Genomic DNA, 6,000 nt, shown 5'->3' with positions numbered 1-6,000 from the left:
GAAGGGTTAACTGAAGTGGTTGCATGTTAGCAGTGGAGATTATGGAATGTTTATCCAGCGTTCAGGTTTCCTGTTTAAGTGTTTGGATTTCCTGAAATCTCTTCTATCAGTCCAAGGGGTGTCCAGTGAGTGGCCCTTTCCCCTCCTTTCGGCTCACATGGGTAGACTTTCCTTCCTGCCGCCTTCCCAGTTGTATTTGTGTCTCTTTACCAGCCAGGACTTTTATGGATGTGAGTCAAAAATTTTAGACTCTCAGAGAGCATCAGTGGATCACTGGACTTTGGATTTTCTTTCAGTTTAAAAACAAGCAAGCAAATAACAAAACATTCCCGGGAATTATCATTGCAGCAGTATGTTCTTTGTTCCCCAGCTGCCTGTAGGAAAATAATTTTAATTTTTTTAAAAAATGGAATGATGGCCTTCATTTTGGCAGGCACTTTTGGAATGGGAGTTCAAACGGGACAAGTCTTGGTGAGTTGAGTGCTGGCTTTAGGTGCAGTTAATAATGAAAAAAAGATGCAGGCCAATCATGGCCATGCTTATTAAGTGTGCATGTTTTAAATTACAAATCAAAGACAATTATGTGTTCATTTTAATGTGCTGCTTACTCTGTATTTTTAATTGTTGTAAATGCATGCTTTGTATTGCACAAAAGTGCTAATAAAAATGAATTGTGCAGCATGAGGGTCTCACTCTGCAAAGTGAATGAGTCCAGAGTGAGACTCTCACTTTGGACCCCTTCTGAGTCCAGTAATCCTGCCCTATGGGGGTGGGGGAGGGAATTTCCCAGTTTTCCCACTCATTTTTCAGAATTGTTCTTGTGATCACATTATTTTTTTTCTCAAGCAAGCCACATGTTCAACTCCATTGCCTTTATATTGCCAAAAAAAAAAAAGAGTATTCATATTCAGCCCCCCCCCCCCCCGCCCGTCTTCAAATAACTGAATTATTATGGATGAGCATTATTTGCATTCCTTGAAGGCCTGCTGCATATCAACTCTGGTTTAGTTTTAAAATTTCAGCACAATGCACATGCCATATTTCTTTCTGTTGTCTTTTCAAACATTTCTGAGCAAAAAGGGAAAATTTGGAGCAAACACGAGGGGCCAGGAAGGGGCTTCCTTTTGCCACAGTCTTTTCTGCTGAAAACTAGACAGTAATAAAAGTTAGGGGTGTGCATGGGCCAATTTTTGCAGCTTGGTTAGAATGTGGACCCAATTCAGACTGAACTGCCATATTCAAACCAACTTGCCAGTCCGGTCCATTCAATCGAACCGGCTCGAACTGGTTCGATCTAGTTCAACAGTATGAAGGGCTATGTTTGTAAAGGGGAATCCGGTGAAGATTTCCCTTTACAAGTAGAGGGGAATCCTGCCTTTAAAAGACGTCTAAGGGTGGCTGGCGGGGGTGGGGGGGGGGTGGCAAGAGGGCACCTTAAGAAGGAGGTGCTTTCTGATCCAGCAGCTGCTCCTGATTTACAGGCATAGCTTCTCGGACTGGGTCGGAACTGGTCTGCAACGAACCGGTCATGATTGAACCATCGAACCAGACCTGCTCAATGTGGACCACTTTGTTGCAGACGGATTATGCACACCCCTAATAAAAACGTGTCTAAAAATGTATTTGTTCTTTTAGCTAATCGTTTAATATGACTGTGATGATAGGCTATTGTTAGAATGATGTGCATTTAACAGAATTGCTTTGAAAAGGATTTGATGGTCTCAGTTTTTACGCATGTTTGAAAGGGGTTCAAAAAATGAAAAAAATGCAGATGATAGGCAAGTGGCTTTTAAATCCATTTGAGTGGTGGTGGGGTTGCATTTCTAGTTACTATAGTTCTAATATGAAACCTGCAGTGAAAAGAAATTACATTTAATTGAAAAAGTACTTCCTTCCACTTTCTATCCAATGCTGTGATTGCTTATTTTTTGTCATATTTATACACTGTCTGATATGTGTATCTCTATATGTGTACACAATTTAAAAAACAACAAATATAAACCAGAGTAATGACAATTAAAACAATTTCACAGAATAAAAAAGTTAAAACAATTTCATGAGATTTAAAAAAAAACAATTTAAAATTAATTTCAGTTAAAAGCCTGAGAAAACAGGTGTGTCTTGAGGATCTTCCTAAAAGCAATCAGAGACAGAGATGCTCTTATTTTGACAGGGAGCATATTCGAAAGCCCCAAGGCAGCCAAAGAGAAGGTCCAGTCCCGCGTCACCACCAAACGGGCTGGGGCAACCCTAATTGGACCTCCCCAGATGATCTTAATAGACAGCAGGGTTCATGACAAAGAAGGGTCTCTCTTAAGTACCCTGGACCCAAGCCGCTGAGGGCTTTATAGGTAATAAACAACACTTGGTATTTCATAAGAACATAAGAAGAGCCCTGTTGGATCAGGCACATGGTCTATGTAGCCCAGCATCCTATTTCACAGAGTGGCCCTCAAGATGTCTGGGTGTACACCAAACAAGATTTGCTGGTTCAGTTCGACTGCTGGACAGTCCAAACTGGTTCGCAGACTGGTTCAGGGGTCTACTGGTAAAGGCATATCCAGTGAGGATTCCCCTTTACCAGTAAAGGGGCATATGGGCTTCCCTAGGCCTAAAGGGAGGACATTCAGTAGTACTGACATAAGAAAATCGATGGTGGTAACCTGGGCAGGTGGAGGCCAGTTCAGGCCTTCTCTGGCCTGGTTCGGGCCTCCACACAAACTGGTCCAAGCTATACTTCAGGAGGCTGGTGAGGGTGGGTGGGGCTGCCCTTGCCCCTGCCCCCGCTCCCCCGCCCCCGAGGCCACTGCCAATCCTTTTTGTGAGTACTATTGACTCCCTCTAGGCCTGGGGAAGCCCCCCTGCCCCTTTTCTGGTAATGAGGAATCATCACTGGATTCCCCTTTACCAGTAGATACTCAAACCACTCCAATCCGGGGCTGGTCCTGTTTAAACTGGAACCAGCCAAACCGGACCAGTTCAATTCAAACCATGGTTCAAATCGAGCCAGCTTGCACATCCCTATCTGAGAAGTCCACAGGCAAGAGGTGAGGGCATGCCCTCTCTCTTGCTGTTGCTCCCCTGCAACTTATATTTAGAGGCATCTTGCCTCTTAGACTGGAGGAGGCCTATAGCCATTGATAGATCTGTCCTCCATGAATTTGTCTAAGCCCCTTTTAAAGCCATCCAAACTAGTGGCCATCACCACATCCTGTGGCAGAGAATTCCATAGATTAATTATGTGCTTTGTGAAAAGGTACTTCTTTTTTCGGTCCTACATTTTCCGGCCTTCATTTTCACGGGATGACCCCTACTTCTAGTTTTGTGAGAGATGAAGAAAAATTTATCTCTGTCCACTCTCTCGACTCCATGAATAATTTTATACACCTCTGTCATGTCTCCCCATAATTACTCCATTTCCAAACCCAAAAGTCCCAGATGTTGTAGTCTTGCCTCATAAGGAAGGTGCTCCAAGCCCCTGGTCATCTTGGTTGCCCTCTTCTGTACCTTTTCCAGTTCTACAATGTCCTTCTTAAGATATGATGACCAAAACTGTACACAGTACTGTACTCCAAATGTGGCTGCACCATAAATTTGTTTAAGGGCATTATAATATTAACAGTTTTATTTTCAGTCCCCTTCCTAATGATCCCTAGCATGGAATTTGCCTTTTTCACAGCTGCCGCACATTGAGTCAACACTTGCAATGAGCTGTCCACCATGATCCCAAGATCTCTCTCCTGGTCAGTCACCGACATCTCAGACCCCATCAGTATATATGTGAATTTGGGGCGTTATGCCCCAGTATGCATCACTTTACACTTGCTAACACTGAACTTCATTTCACTCAGAAATACTGGTAGCCAGTGCATTTCCTTTAAATTTGGTGTTATATGTTCCTTTCATGTTGTCCCAGAGACCAGTCTGGCTGCCATATTCTGTACCAATTGTAGTTTGTGGACTGTGTACAAAGGCAGCCCCACATAGAGTGCATCACAGTAGTCAAGCCTGGAGGTTACCAGCATATGCACCACTGTCTTAAGGTCCAGAAATGGGCGTAGCTGACGTATTAGCCGAAGCTGATAATAAGCACTCCTGGCCACTACCTTAACCTGAAAAACCAGAGAGAGTTTTGGATCCAGGAGCACTCCCAAGCTATGTACCTGATCTTTCAGGGGGAGCATAACCCCATCCAGAACAGGCTGATCTAAACCATCTCTTGTGTCCCGACCACCACCACCCCCGCAACCATCAGCACCTCTGTCTTATTTGTTGTCAACTTCATTTTGTTATTCCTCATCCAGCCCAATACCGCCTCTAGGCAAGCATTTAGGGAAGTTATGCCATTTCCTGATGAGATTGATATGCAGAAATAGATTTTGATGTCATTAGCATATTGATAACACCTTGGTCCAAATCTCCTGCTGATCTCTCCCAGTGGTTTTGTGTAGATGTTAAAGAACATTGGAGACAGTATGGAGCCTTGTGGAACTCCACACTTTAGTTCTCACTTTGCAGAGCAGCAGTATTTTTTTATTTTTTTAATTACATTTATATCCCGCTCTTCCTCCAAGGAGCCCAGAGCGGTACAGAGTATCCAAGTAACACTGACACGGAGCCAGTTGGGGGGACGGGGATGTTCCAGGATGCCCCGTGCGAGCACGCAGGGCATCCTGGAGAGCCCCCTGAGCCCGGGAGGCTGCTTGCAGCCTCCTGGTTGGGGGTTTATTCGTGTGTCGCTGTGCGCCGTGGCGACACACAAGCACAAAAACAAGGTTTACTGAGTGATCACTCTGTTGACCTTGTTTAAGAGGAGGGGGGGTTATCGTGGATAGCTGCCAGGAGCTCCCACTGCAGCACACGATAGCCTAAAAGGGGGCTGGGCTCCCTTAGCCGGCTTTTGAGCAATCGAGGGAATAGACTCAGTTTCAGCTGGGTTCAAGCAGAGGGGTACAGGACAGGTCCATTAGCAGGAAGAAAAAGTTCCAAAGGGTGACAGAGGCAGGTATATAGATTAGGCACAAATCAAAGTCCAGCACAGAAAAGGTCTGGAGGAGGCCAGTGACAGATCTGTAGGTCAGTCAAGCAGACAGGGTCAGGCTCCTAAAGGTAGCAGTCTGGGATGGGAAAGAAGGCAAGGCAAGTATCAACTCATAGAGGCAAATTGCTCAGACTCAGGAACTAAGCCTGAAGGAACTGTTATATAGGGTCAGCTAGGGCCCTATTGGTTCACCTGACCACTGGGTTGATGAGCAGGAGCACCCCTTTTGGCCTCTAGGTGGCACTGCAGTGCATCAGTCATTCTCCCTACCTGGGAGCTGGCCTGGTGTGTCTTAGTCTGGCTGCCCGAGGCCCTGGTTTGAGACTCCTCCCCCTCCCAACCCCTTACAGCTAAAACAAAAAGATAGTGGGCTGAAAGCCGGGCCAGAGGAATTTGTAGTGGAGGTGGAATGGAGTAGAAGCAAGTATAAAACAAAGTGGGTGTGGCCCTAGGGCAGGACTGCACAACTTCAGCCCTCCGGCTCTTGTGGGACTCTAACTCCCATCATCAGCTACACTAGCCAGTAATTGGGGATGATGGGAGTTGTAGTCCAACATCTGCAGGAGGGCTGAAGTTGTGTGCAGCCCCGTCCTAGAGGCAGTAGGGGCTGTGTGTCAGGAAGTTAGATAACTGTAGGGCAGGGAACCAAAAGAGCAGAGGGCTCTGGTGTTTCTGCAGGCTGCTATATTTTTAAGGATGGCAGAGAAAGGAAATGCCCCCAGCTGTGGCTTCTGCTGTAACGGCAGCATTGTGACCTGGCTGGCATCCCTAAAAGGGCCAGGAGAGCCAAGCAGCAGGAGATGGGCGGCTAGATGATGGATTTCACAGCTTGAATTGACTGAACCGGCCAGCTCTTGGGTGGCAGGCTTCCAGTTGCTGTTTTCTAAATGCTTCCACTTCCACACTTTCAACACAGCCCTGTATTTCTGGCGCTAATGTTGCAGGCGTATTGAATGGCC

At 45.9% G+C, this 6,000-nt stretch overlaps 1 protein-coding gene across 4 annotated transcripts in view; it reads left to right on the top strand.

Moving 5' to 3' along the window:
- The first annotated feature begins 218 nt into the window (after positions 1-218).
- The window catches only part of ASAP1 (ArfGAP with SH3 domain, ankyrin repeat and PH domain 1), a 246,538-nt gene continuing 240,756 nt past the window's right edge, over positions 219-6,000 (top strand). For 2 of the 4 annotated variants that reach the window (XM_053243643.1, XM_053243642.1), the window contains exon 1: positions 219-471. The gene's annotated coding sequence lies outside the window, so the exon portion shown is untranslated. The remainder of the gene's footprint in view (positions 472-6,000) is intronic. The other 2 variants (XM_053243637.1, XM_053243636.1) reach the window with 1 other exon arrangement.

The sequence above is a fragment of the Hemicordylus capensis genome, chromosome 4 (assembly GCF_027244095.1).
Source record: "Hemicordylus capensis ecotype Gifberg chromosome 4, rHemCap1.1.pri, whole genome shotgun sequence".
NCBI lineage: Eukaryota > Metazoa > Chordata > Lepidosauria > Squamata > Cordylidae > Hemicordylus > Hemicordylus capensis.
Note: the sequence above shows the minus strand (reverse complement) of the source record. Positions and strands in the feature narration are given on the sequence as shown.